The sequence below is a fragment of the Anabrus simplex genome, chromosome 1 (assembly GCF_040414725.1).
Source record: "Anabrus simplex isolate iqAnaSimp1 chromosome 1, ASM4041472v1, whole genome shotgun sequence".
Lineage (NCBI taxonomy): Eukaryota > Metazoa > Arthropoda > Insecta > Orthoptera > Tettigoniidae > Anabrus > Anabrus simplex.
This window is the reverse complement of record NC_090265.1, coordinates 946,539,980-946,554,486: the sequence shown is the minus strand read 5'-3', so window position 1 is coordinate 946,554,486 and position 14,507 is coordinate 946,539,980. Positions and strand designations below refer to the sequence as shown.

Genomic DNA, 14,507 nt, shown 5'->3' with positions numbered 1-14,507 from the left:
CTTACTTCTTATTGCCATCTTGTATCGTTCGAAACACCGTCATTAAAATTACTAATATAAATTATTTGGTATTAGAAAAACTCGGCTAATTTCGCAGTATAAAGTATTATGAATTTGCTACGAAGGAGAGTTCATGTCAACCTAAAGTCGCGGTTCTATAACAACACCGCTCGGATTATGTTTCAAAATGATATGGCGAAACGCATTCTGTTGGAATTTACAGCACTATCTTCATCTGTTGCTGTGAGATTTTTTTGCTGTAGTTCTGTCTGAGAGGTTGTGTTGTATTTATAGACGGATATCATCAGTGTATGCAGAACTGTGATTACAAAAGTGCGCTTGTATTCTTCATATTCTCTTTCTTTTGAGATCTTTTTTGTTAGTATATCTTAAGCCATTTCCAGAGTCGTTTCAATGCCAGTCTTAAATTTCCCATTTACCGGGGTAGTTGGTCGTGCGGTTAGGGGCGCGCAGCTGTGATCTTGCATCCGGGAGACAGTGGGTGTGAACCCCAGTATCGGCAGCCTTGAAAATGGTTTTCCGTGGTTTCCCATTTTCACTCCAGGCAAAAGCTTGGGTTGTACCTTCATTAAGGCCACGGTCGCTTCTTTCCCACTCCTGACAAATTCGTAGCAATAGTTTACGTTGACTGCCGCGAGAGCAGTTGAACTGGAGCGTGAGTTGCAAGTTTAAGGTCACAGTGTAATAATAATAATAATAATAATAATAATAATAATAATAATAATAATAATAATAATAATAATAATAATAATAATAATAATAATAATGGTTTTACGTTCCACTAACTACTTTAGGGTTTTAGCGACGCCGAGGTGCCGGCATTTTGTCCGACAGGAGTTCTTTTCATGCCGGTAAATGTACCGACACGGGGCTGACGTATTTTAGCACCTTCAAATACCACCGGACTGAGCGAGGATCGAACCTGCCAACTTGGTCTCAGAAAGCCAGTGCCTTATCCGTCTGAGCCACTCAGCCGCCGAGTTCATAATGTATAGTTAAAGTGGTAGAAATCCGTAAGCGTTAAGTTATCGAGTTAACATTTTTTGTGACTATGACCAAACCAAGGCGCAAATACGGAGAAGGTTACAGAAATAAGGATTTACAACGCCTGAAGTGTGAGTGTTGGTTTCATGAGACATGTCAAGGACTGAAGTCATACTTCGCTGAGTTCATATGCCGTTTATACTCAAAGCAGATTCGGATGAACTACTTAACATAAGATATAAATTAATTAATTCGTTAATTCATTCTTACTCTCTGTCAACTTTCAGTAAAAAAATCTATGTTTCATGTAACTTGGTCCTGCTTTGCATTTAATTTCTTTCATAAATGTCAGAACGAAGAAATTGGTTTAATTAATATTCCAATCAGTTCATTAATTAATAATTATTCAGTAAACAATCAATATAATACATAGTTTTCTGATATGAAAATGTATTTAATGCGTTTGTGTAACACGTTAGTTACATACAATACAATAAGCTAGATAATAAAATGACAGATGAGTTCTTAAAAACTTTGTGGGTACTACTGCGAAATTACCGAGCTCCTGGAACACCGTCTCTCCAACCTTTTAAAGAACTATTTTACCGTGCTAAAATGAACTTGCACAAGACAGAGATTACACCATCCAAGCGAGGTATATCGACTGGCTGGTTATTATATCGAAGGAACTTTCTTACAACATTTTTACTAAAATCATTACCTGTCGAATTGGCCGTGCGGTTAGGAGTGCGCAACTGTGAGCTTGCATCCGGGAGATAGTGGGTTCGAACCCCAATTTTGGCAGCCCTGAAGATGGTTTTCCGTGGTTTCCCATTTTCACACCAGGCAAATGCTGGGGCTGCACCTTTAGGCCACGGCCGCTTCCTTCCCACTCCTAGCCCTTTCATACCCCCATCGTCGCCATAAGACCTCTGTGTCGGTGCGACGTAAAGCAGTTAAGCAAAAAACTAAAATCATTCAACAAAAGCTTTAATGCTGCGAAATTAGCAGATTTTGCCTGATACCTACAATCGCTCAAAGCTACTGGCTATTTTGAACAGTGTACGTACATACGTACATACATACATACATACATACATACATACATTATACCTCTTGATTATAGACTGTTTTGTCTTTCAGCGTTCAGTCTGCAAGCCTCTGTGAATTTACTGACCGCTGCCACAATCCTCTATTTGTAAGTAGTTCTATACCTCTTACCTTTAAATCATTAGAAACAGAGTGTAACCATCGTCATCTTGCTGACCCTCTACTTCTCTTACCCTCTATAACAGAGTCCATTAATTTCCTAGGTAGTCTTTCCTCATATATTCGCCTCACATATTCCCACCTTAAGACGTTCATTTTTCTCCACGTGCACATTTATACGGAAGAAAAAATAAAATAAACAGTATCGTAATATTAATGCTTATAATACAAGGGGAAGATCAAAGATGTAGCAGAGGAAAAATTAAAACAAGTTCAACGAACGATCTAGTTCAGCACTGAATTTTGTACTAAACATCAATACATATTTTATGCAATTCAGTGCCTACAGATCTACTTCATTAAATGCATCGGGAGTAGTAGCCTACACACATCTGCTACCTCTCCCTTGTGTCTTAACAGATCGGAGTGTTTTCGGAAATGCTCTTTTCCATTAGATTCTTTTTCGTAAACACAACACAAAATGTGCGAAGTTTCCACCAAGAGAAAAATCTCTAGTGGGAAAGGTGCTTTCTTGGCCACACACATTTGCAGTGAGGGCAACAACAAATCAGCCCATCACTGTGATCTCTTAAGAGACAAGCTTTGTTTCCCCCCCTTCCCCTACCTCCAATTCGATCTATTACACTGGTGTTCAATCTCGGGTCCACCGAGAAAAGGCTATCAGGGAACAAATCATAATAAGGCCATACTATACAATAGAAGAGGAGAGTTTAAATACAGAAGCTAGATACTAATAAAAAACTTTTCTCGAACAAAATATACACAGAAAAAATCAAAAGGAAATAACATACTTCCTCTAGAAAGCCTTGCCTTCACTAATTCAATATAAATATACATTTAAAAAAAAGTGTACCAAAGCACCTGTATATAACTCTAGCTCTCATAAAAATGCACAGTATGGCCTTTGGACATTTGCTAAGGTTCAGAATACCTAAACATCAGCAAGAGACTTCGCCATCTCGCCTTATCTGTATCATACACTCATCATACACTTGGGTTACGACACTTATTGCCAGTATATACACAATTCAACATTAAAACAAATAATGTGAATGAGATATAGCAATTAAAATAAGTAAGAGAAAGAGTTGATGGAATTGTAAAACTGCCATGTTTCACAATAGAGTCCTTTCATTTTTCCCTTCATCAAACTATCAAGGTCTTCGGCTGCTCCCAAGGAAAGATGTCACGTCCAAAATGGCCATAGGTACTGGTTTGTTGATAGATAGGGTTTCGAAGATTCAACTCCTTGACTATCCGCCCTGGACGAAGATCAAAATTGCTTTGAACAATCCTCAAAAGCTCTCTTTGTGTTTTTTTGGATGTTCCGTAGTCAAATACAGTGATAGACGGGGGCTCTGCTACTCCAATAGCATACGATACCTGCACCAGGCAGCGCCTGCAGAGTCCAGCCTTAACAAGACTTTTAGCTACCCAACGAGCAGCATATGCTGCTGAACGATCCACTTTGGTGAAATCCTTTCCTGAGAAGGCACAACCACCATGTGCTCTCCAACCACCATAGGTATCAACAATGATTTTACGACCCGTAAGACCAGCATCACTCTGTGGGCCACCAACAACGAAGAGTCCACATGGATTGATGTGAAAGGTAGTTCTATCATCCAGGTATCTCTCAGGAATTACCACCCTGACTACTTTGTTCATCACTTCTATACGAAGGTCATCAAGGCTGATTTTTTCGGAATGTTGAACAGAGACCACTACAGTATGTACTCGTTGTGGAATGCACGCACCGTGTGACATATAATACTCGCAGGTTACCTGGGTCTTGGAATCCGGCCGTGCCCACCAGAATTCGCCACTTCTTCTCAAATCAGCAATTCTTTGATTAAGCCTGTGTGCGAGCACAACAGTTAAAGGCATGCATTCCTCTGCTTCGTCAGTTGCATAACAAACATTAGACCCTGGTCCCCTTCCCCGACATCATCGTCATTGCGGTTTAGATGCACACCAGCAGCTATGTTAGGGGATTGTTGGTCCAGAGCCAGCAGCACGTTGCAGATCTTGTAATCAAATCCTTTGGTAGAATCATCATAACCAATGTGTTTAACTGTTTCACGGACCACCTTCTGGTAATCAACATTGGCCTTCGACGTGATCTCCCCACAAAGAAGGATCATTCCAGTCTTTGTTACAGTTTCACAGGCAACCTTTGCATCAGGATCTTGCCGCAGATGAGCGTCGAGTATAGCATCGCTTATTTGATCACGCATTTTATCTGGATGGCCTTCTCCAACAGATTCTGAAGTGAACAAAAATGTATCCTCTTCAATGAGTTCTGGTTCCATGTGTCCGTTTTCATGGTAACCATTGATATACGGAGTTGAAGTCTCGGGCATTCTGAACCTACATCCCAATTCTGCTACTGCATCGGAAGCTACTGTGGAAAAGAGGGATATTCCCACCTCCGAAACTGGTTTAGCCGGGCTGAGTGGCTCAAACGGTTAAGGCGCTGGCCTTCTAACCCCAGCTTGGCAGGTTCGATCCTGGCTCAGTCCGGTGGTATTTGAAGGTGCTCAAATACGACAGCCCCGTGTCGGCAGATTTACTGGCACGTAAAAGAACTCCTGCGGGACTAAATTCCGGCACCTCTGCGTCTCCGAAGACCTTAAAAAGTAGTTAGTGGGACGTAAAACAAGTAACATTATTATTATTATTATTATTATTATTATTATTATTATTATTATTATTATTATTATTATTATTATTATTAAAAGAAACTGGTTTATGCGTACAGCTTCGTCTATAAAGTTCATTCCTAACTTACCCTTTAGCTCTTCATTCCGAGTACCCTCCTGCCATTGTTACCACCTGTTTGTACCAGCGATCATTCTCGCTACTTTCATGTCTGTTACTTCTAACTTATGAATAATATATCCTGAGTCCACCCAGCTTTCACTCCCGTAAAGCAAAGTTGATCTGAAAACAGACCGATGTAAAGATAGTTTCGTCTGGGAGCTGACTTCCTCTTACAGAATACTGTTGATATCAACTGCGAGCTCACTGCATTAGCTTTACTGCACCTTGATTCGATCTCACTTACCATACTGTTATCCTGGGAGAACACACAGCCTAAATACTAGAAATTGTCTACCTGTTCCAGCTTTGTATCCCCAATCTGGCATTCATTTCTCTTGGATTTCTTACCCCCTGATACCACTGTAGTCTTGCAAAGGCTAATTTTCATACTATACGCATTGCACCTATTTTGAATTATAATACATTTAATTTAAAGAACACATTTGTTAATTATTTTACATGTATGTAACAGTTGTCTATTTGTTTAACTTCGCACCGACACAGACAGGTCTTAAGGCGACGATGGAATAGGACTGAGCAGGAAGCGACCGTAGCCGTAATTAAGGTACATCCCCGCATTTGCCTGGTGTAAAAATGGGAAATCCATGGAAAATCATCTTCAAGGCTGCCGACAGTAGGGTTCGAACTCACTATCCAACTAATACAAGCTCTTAGCTACACGATGCAAACAGCGTTACCAACTCGCTCGGTAACAGTTTTATTATAGGTCGCACCTACACAGACAGGTCTTACGTCGACCATGGGATAGGAAAGGGCTTGAAGTGGCAAGGATGTAGCCGTGGCCTTAATTATTTGCCTGGTGTAAAACTTGAAAACCACGGAAAACCATCTTCAAGGCGGTCAACGGTGGCGCTCGAACCCACTATCTCCCGAATGTAAGTACATAGCTGCCCAACACTAACCGCACTGCCAACTCGCTCGGTGGTAAGTTGTTGTGAACATTGTAATTGGGACTCATGAACTGGTATGTTCACAGTAAATAAATAAATGTGTGATGAAATATGAGAAATTGTAATTTGTTCTAAGTCACATTGATACAGAATGCAAGACGGAGGAAAGTAAATGTTTCTAAGTTGCGATTTCTGTGGCTGTATCTTTTAAGGGAATTTACCGCCTGTGAAATTGAATTTGATTCTTCTGAAGCAGCAGAGGATATCCCGACGAATAATATGACATTGCGTTAAAATAAAAAGACTTAAAGAAGAAAAGAAAATGTCTTGCGTTTTTGTAATATGTTTGAAACGGTGTATAAAAAAAGGAACTTTGGATACGTTCAATAAGATTTATAAGAATTAAATTCACACGTGTATTTGGAAATAAAACTTGGCATCAGAGTTGTTCAGTATTCGAAGGTCAACAAGTCACGTTAAATAGCAAGCGTCATAGGGAGCTTTACTTCATAATACATGCAAGCCAGACTTCACGTGGACGGACACGTTTTATATAATATCAGGCACTGCTCCACTATTGCCGACAAGGATATGAGGTTAACAGTTTGAATGTACAAATCGGTTCTCGGAATCGAGTATCTAGAGAAGTTTCCTCTTTTAGTAGCATGAGATCAGGAGACCTGACGCTCAACAGTGCCATCATGCAAGAAGCAGCTAGGGTAGCTATTATTGTTCCTGTCACTGCTCAGCTGATTCATAAACCCACGGCTGTCTCTAGTCATGGCCAGGCCCACACAATGTACTAATGGCGCAGATGCAGGTGGTCGCCGTCCTTTAACTACACACAGCTGGGGATAAAATCAAGACCCAGCTACCTGTATTTTAAAATAATGATGAGTGATTGTTCGTTCTGTGACGTCGATTAGTTTTATACCTCATATCTTTAAATCGTTACAAGCTGAGTCTAAACGTCACGTCGTGGTCTTTCTCTCCTCTTACCCTCCATGACAGAGTCCATTATTCTCCCAGGTAATGAAATGGCGTATGGCTTTTAGTGTCGGGAGTGTCCGAGGACATGTTCGGCTCGCCAGGTGCAGGTCTTTTGATTTGACCCCCGTAGGCGACATGATGAGGATGAAATGATAATACGACACATACACCCAGCCCCCTTGCCAGCGAAATTAACCAATTGTGGTTAAAATTCCCGACCCTGCCGGGAATCGAACCCGGGACCCCTGTGACCAAAGGCCAGCATGCTAACCACTTAGCCATGGAGCCGGACATTCTCCTAGGTAACCTAACCTCATCCATTCGCCTCACATGACCCCACCATCAAAGCCGGTTTATGCGTACAGCTTCATCCATCGAATTCATTCCTAAGGCCTTTATCTCCTCATTCCAAGTACCCTCCTCCCATTGTTCCCACCGTTTTGTACCAGAAATCGATCCCGCTACGCTCACGTCGGTTACTTTTAACTTACAATATATCCTGAATCCACCCAGCTTTCACTACCGTAAAGCAAAGTTCGTCTGAAAACAGACCGATTGTACTCTAATAAAACACTTGCCTAGCTCTTGAGCATTAATTGTTACTTGACATAAAAAAATGTACTTGCTGCACTATTAAGCATCACTTTTAGCATTTAAAGATGTATATATATATATATCATATAAAATAAGAGTTTTGTCCATACATTGCTCAGAATTTAAAAAGAATGGTATTTCTGTATCGGTCATGTCCACATTAACAAGGAAATGCACATTTTACTTTTCCGTAATTTCTGTCTGTCTGTATGTATGTACGCGCATCACGAAAAAATGGCTGAAGAGAATTTAATGGAAATCATTATGTTAAGTCGGGGAATGAGCCACTATAGGATATAACTACTTATATTCACGCTGAGTGAAATGGTAGTTTAGGGTAAGGCCTACAATTTAATTCTCAAATATTTATGTTATTGGCTGTCCTATCGATAAATTCTACATAACTAAAGTTATATAGAGTTAAATTTAAGATAATTTATGTTTATACATTTTTACCGTCCTGGCTATGATTAACAGAGATTTATGAATTTGTATTTTTGTTTCTAAACCCATGTCAACGCCGAGCCACGAGACAATGGGTAAACAGAACTTAATGAAAATTGGTATCTAGAGTCGGGGAATAAGAAACTACAGTCTAAGCTATAAACAAATTTATTCACCCTGGATGAAATGGTAGTTTAGGGAAGGGCGCATAAAACGTAATTTGTAAATACCTCCGTTATTGGTCCTATCGAAAAGTACTACATAACAAAAGTTCCAAAGAATACAATTTCCGATCATTTACGTATGTTTTATTCAGTTTTACCGTATGGACTATAATAAGAGTGGTATTTGAGAGTCGGAAGAAAACTAAATGTGAAGGCCTACAGTGTCGAAAGCTCATAAAACTGATCAACAATAACATTACATTGACCGTGATTTGTTGTGATATTCGTTGTCTCTTATGCTGCCGCTCATCTCCGATAGATGGAATTACTGCTGCGTGGTGGTGATTATTGTTTCAAGAGGAAGTACAACTAGGCAACCATCGTCCATTAACACTAATCAGAAAGAAAATATGGAAGGGATCCGACACTTTGAAAAATGAAGTATCGTCCAAAGAAAGCCAAGGACCACGAAGGGCGTGAAAATGAAGGACTCCCTAGCCCTCGGAAACCTAATAGCGTCGGGGTCGGAAAAGAAACAAGAGTTGACCAAGAGAGGTCGGATAGGATAGATGAAAGTGAGGGGCCTGGCACAAGTAAGTGGAAGCAATGCCAGGAAGGGCCCCATGGTCGCCAACCCACGCTCCAAAGTTCCGAACCCCTAGGGCCCCTTTTAGTCGCCTGTTACGACAGGCAGGAGATACCATGGGTGTTATTCTACCGCCCCCACCCACAGGGGGAATACGCTGCGTACCGAGTATAACAGCCTGCCTAAATAATGGCGGGAAATAGCTGGGGAGTTAAATAACTTTCTTCTTTAGCGTGTCGTTCCTCTGGTCTATGCATTTTCTGATATTGTTTGTACGTAACACACTGGTTTATAATAGTATTCCAGCTACTCGATCCCTACTCTGACGTGCTGATGGGAATGATCACTGTGCACACTTAACGGAATAATGGTAGAGGCTCACTTATGACCTGGCTAGAACTACAATTGCGGTCTATTCCAAATTATAGTGCCACAATTCACTAAATAACTGGAAATTCAACCCTGAAAAGAGCCGTTTCTTAAGAAAAGCTTCTTCCTGTTCTTAAAAAAAAAATCTGCATTCATTATTCCAAATTAGCAGCGAAGAGGGGGTTTTTACCTCTGGGTTGGAAGAAAAATTTGCTTCCAAGTCAGTTAGTCCCCCCCGCCAGTGTAGTGAATCGAAATTTTCCGACTCATTGGGTACTCATATAAAACAAATGAGTAAAAGGGCGTTGTTTTTGCCCTGGGACTCTACAATATTCGCACCCCCCCCCCCGCCCCCTTCTCCCAACTTGATTGTGACTGATGGTAGCCAAGAGGGCCTACCATTACAATGAAAATTTCCGAACCCAGTCTTCACATAAGGAAAGACGTTGTACGCTACCTAACCTAGAATTTCTGTATGCAGTGTAGAATTCCGTAGCGAAGTACGGGTACATCAGCTATTAATAGTTAATAATAATAATATTAATTCTCGTAATTATCCCTTGGCGATTTCTAATTAAATACAATTTAAAATAAGTGAATAAGTAAATAAATTATGATGATAATGATAATAATAATTAATATAAAGTAGCTTTGATCGACTACCTTCTTCTTCTTCTTCTTCTTCTTCTTCTTCTTCTTCTTCTTCTTCTTCTTCTTCTGGTAGTTCCATGTCCTCAATCGAAGTTGGCGTTCAGTCTGGTCCAGGCCTCCTTACTAAGCTAACTGTTTGCGTTAATATAATTAATGTTTTTTACGTAATTGCCCCTCGTTAGAAACATGTGTGGAAATGTTATTACCCTGCTGGAAAAGTATTACAAAGACAATGAATTTTTATTGGCTGGACCTATCCCCTGTATGCAATACAAGGCAAAAGGAATAAGTTCATTTATGGAAATTATGTGGATATAAAGAGCTTAAACAGTCGTGACACATAATTTAAAGAATGACAGATGTTAATTAAGATACGATCCATCATGCCGGGTTCACAAGTTGAAAGTAAGTAGTTGGTGTGGTGATCACAATGTGTAGAGCTGGATTGTTGATATTACTCTAAGTAATAAACTCAAAAACAACAACAACAACAAAAATATATTGGATGAAGGAAACAAAGGGAAACCTGAATGAATTGAACATCAGGGAATACATAATGAAAAATAGCGAAGTTTTAGGACCTCAGTAAATAAAGTAAATATACATTTGTGGTGAAAACTAGCAGCAGGACTGGTACAAAGTGGTCAGAAGAAAGGAAGAGTGAACACAGTGAGTTCAGGAAGGAATTTTGGAAGAACAGGAAGGCGAAAATCAAGCCAACGAACAAGTTCCAACGTGTTCTACGAGTGGGCATAATGAAATAATAATAATAATAATAATAATAATAATAATAATAATAATTGTACCGGGCGGTACACCTCCACGCCGCTAATTCAAATATTGCGCCAGTTGAAACTCCTCTACAGGAGAAAGCCTGAACTTTAACAAACTGAATTAACTCAACGGTTTCTCGGAAGATGTCACTACTGTAAATTTGGTAATTTTGAAGTGTTCTGAACTGTGTCTATTTCGATTTGTGTTTGTTTGCTCCGTATCAAGAAGTTGGGACATTCTCTAACAGAGGTCTCTACCAAAAACTATGATAACGCACTCTGGTGTAAAGGAATGGATTCTCCTGAAGAAATATGGTATTCCTAAGTTTTGTTTTTACTAAATTTTGTTCTGTGGTTTATGGGTTGGCAATATAAATCCTTTCTTTCCGCCTGTTTTGAAGGTAGCCAATCATGAATTTACGTAATTAATTTTCCACCAATACGGTGTTTCTTCCTCGTCTTGTGTATTAGTTTTTGCTGTTATCCAATGAAAGCGAAAGGGTGTGTCTACTCATTCCTGAAAGGTCTCGAATGTTCCACGAGGGGATATAAACTGCTGATTTTCTTGTCTCGGTGCCACTTCTGTAACATCTTAGTGTGTGAATATGTAGCAGGGGGCGGGAAGCGCCTCTTTCTTCAAGCAGCTATTCTTCTACAAGGTAATGGCCTGTTAACATCTTCTTTTCTTGCTAGCTCAGCAGTTTAACTCTCGGGGAGGGTTCGAAACCTTTAGTATGTAACCTACCTTTTTAAAATGTAAATTATTTTCTATGTAAAATTTATAAATTACTGTAAAGCGGGGATAGAGAGTGCTTCACCCTCTCGAACTCCCCTTCATTTTTGAAAAGGAGGTGACTACGCTTTCATAACCGTCCTTCTCTTCTTTAATGTAGTAAGTTTTCTCATACGTGTCACCTCCCTAGCTTGGGATTAGCCCCTGTATGATCGGCCTAGCGCCACATAGGTTTTAGACAAAACTTGGTGTAGGAGTGCCTCCATTCAATTTTGTATTTTGGGCCATTTACTTAACCCGTTTTGTTTTCCTTCCTGCGAAGGCCCAGTAGATTGGGTACGATATACCCCTGTTTCCTTATTATGCCTTGATGGCAGGTTGTGTAAGAGTCCGTTATTGCCTTTATAGGATTGAAAGATCGAGAGCGGGACAGCTCTTTATAAAGCTGCGGTAAAAGTGCCTTAGAGAGGCTTGAGATGTAAAGTTGGGAGCTAATGCTCTATGTAATTAAGGGTGTTCTGCCCTTTGGTATCTTGTTATTGTGAGCTGAGAGCTCAGAAATTATACTTGGGGCTCGAAGCCCAGATCTTGTACTAACCCCCTGAATCTTGTGATTTCTTTGTACCTGATTTTGGCTTGTTGTTGACTTGTTAAGTTTACAAATTCTATGTCACCATTGTTAAGTTTTGAAAATATAACCTTTGTTAAAGTTTTAAATTAACTTTAATTTTGTAGTTGAGACCTATTCCCGCCCGCACCTTCTTTCACCTCTAACTACCACGGATATCTCCTTAACAATAATAATAATGGTAAACTGGTATTACTGCACGTTATTTGCATTACGATCAGTCTACGGCCGTATGGGGTTCCACATTTGAACTGAGAAACATAGATCATGTTTACATCTTAAGGAGTTATTTATGTATTTCCACCTCATAGGCCTTAGATACAGAAGAATTCCGTCATACCTAAATTTTATTAAGCAGTATTCACGATTTTTTAAGATGACTCCGCAGTTTATGAACCGTAGTTGAATTAAGGTCCAAAAATGTTTTAAAACACAAAATATTTTATAATTGTAAACCGCTCACCAAATTTATTGAGCTTACTACTGTATGTCCACATGGACATGAATCAACTTGAGAACTGTTATTCAGCATTCAGTACATGTTTAACTCGCAAGTCTTTAACTTGTTCAATAAGGTTTTATTATGTGTCATTGTTTTAATGTAGATTTCATAGGGCTTTATATCATGCACAATTTAATGTCTATCATGAGTTTTATATAATTTGCCTATTATCCGTTTCTTTGTACAGCTGTAGATGACGCAAAAATAGGTGGACATTAAAAGTTTTGTCATTGTAAAACTGGTTTTGTGTTGATTGGGCCTTACCTTCTACCCCGTGCAAACGTTAGAAAAGTAGCATGCTAACAAGACTACCATGAATCAGTTGACTTAACTGTTTGACTATAATATACTGTATATATAAAAAATCTCCTTCCTTCAAGAAGTCGGTGAAAGCCACGGCTATGCCGGCGGAGGCGGCATCGTCGACCAGGGCTGGGAAGTCCCGTCTAAACAAGAATCGACGGCGGGAAAGAACGCCCTTCTACATCTCCTACGAATGGGGTTTCACGCCCTCCACCTGGAGGGTCTGAGTCTGCGCCTGAAAAACTTGCGCGCTCCCCTCGTAGGAAGAAACCCCGCCCCTGGAATACGTCGAAGTTCAAAGCGCGCATCACTCGTCACCAGAGCATTTATCTCGGTCTTCGGATGGGGATGTGAGTGTAGATTTAGTAGCATCTCTTTGCTTCTAACCCAAACCTCAGAAGTCCACACCCACACTATGGCACTGTTACAATGGAATTGTAACGGTTATGATAGGCACCTTGCCGAGCTGCGCCAGTTCATTAATGAGTATTCGGCAAGTATAGTCTGCATTCAGGAAACAAATCTCAGACCAGGTCATGATACGGTCTTGAGAAATTTTCGATTATACTCGACAGAACGACTTTATACTAACCGGGCTTCCGGTGGCGTTGGCATTTCTGTCCGTTCTGATACCTACAGTGAAGAGGTTCCACTAAGAACCCTTCTGGAGACTGTAGCAGTTCGCGTTCCGCTGCCTGTCGTAGCAACAGCGTGTAATGTTTATTTTCCACCAGGCCAGCCTCTTAATATAAATGATGTCACTGATCTTATAGATCATCGTCCACCTCCATTCCTCTTATTGGGCGATTTTAAAGCCCATCACCCTATATGGGGCTCTGAAACGCCTTGCCTTAGAGAAAGGGAGTTGGAAACATTAGTAAGACAGCTGGATTTAGGTATGTATTTTGAACACAGGTGAACCAACTCATTTCACTATACGTTATGGCACATTTTCTTCATAGACGTAGTCTATGCAGCCGAACGTTGGTTCCGCTGTTTCGGTGGAATACACACGATGATCTCTGTGACAGTAACCATTTTCCCCATTGTTCTTACTTTGTTGAAACAGATGTACGTCGAGGCTCCTCCTTGATAGATTCTTAAACATGGTGATTGGCCAAATTTCACATCACTAGCTGTCTTTAACGACGTGACCAGGCGGAGCGTAGACGGCGATATAACTTACATAACACAAGTTATTCTTGCTGCTGCTGAGGAGTCCATTCCATCGTTTTCAGGGACTTCTCGCCAAAAACTGGTTCCTTGGTGGAACGAAGAAATTGCAGCAGCTATCAAAGAACGCCGTCGCGCTCATAAACGCTATCGTAGGCAGCCTACTGTGGCCGACTTGGTAACATTTAAAGAACTCTGTGCTAAGGCGCGAGTTCTTATTCGACAGAGTAAGAAAGCTTTGTGGGAGAGATTTATGTCGTCTATGACGTCACATACACCGTCATCTCAAGTGTGGACTAAACTTTGACGTATTTCGAGTGTACATGGATCATCTTCAGTACCGGGAATCTCCATTGCCGGCAGTATCGTCACCGAACCACTCTCGATTGCTAATCACCTAGCCAGTCATTTCGTTTGTCTGGCTCCGGGAATTCCCATTGCGACTTCTTAGCTCGGAAGCGGGAGGCAGAACGTCATCAACTCAGTTTTGCCACTCAAGCTTCAGGGGGCTATAACGTGCCCTTTACGGAGTGGGAACTCCGCAGCGCCTTGACGCTTTGCAAGGACACGGCTCCCGGACCAGGTAATGTCCACAACTAGATGTTGAAACACCTTAGTGAGGATAGTC

General features: G+C 40.6%; 1 protein-coding gene and 1 pseudogene across 7 annotated transcripts in view; one reads left to right on the top strand and one right to left on the bottom strand.

Annotated features, from left to right (window-relative positions):
• LOC136857783 (E3 ubiquitin-protein ligase RNF19B) overlaps positions 1-14,507 on the top strand; it is a 649,393-nt gene that overhangs the window by 332,059 nt on the left and 302,827 nt on the right. Inside the window, exon 1 of one of the 7 annotated variants that reach the window (XM_067136696.2) lies at positions 2,183-2,203. The exons of the other annotated variants lie outside the window; for them this stretch is intronic. The gene's annotated coding sequence lies outside the window, so the exon portion shown is untranslated. Of the gene's footprint in view, positions 1-2,182; positions 2,204-14,507 lie in introns of those variants that run through there. 7 annotated transcript variants of the gene reach the window in all.
• LOC136875056 (S-adenosylmethionine synthase-like) lies at positions 2,414-4,655 on the bottom strand (annotated as a pseudogene).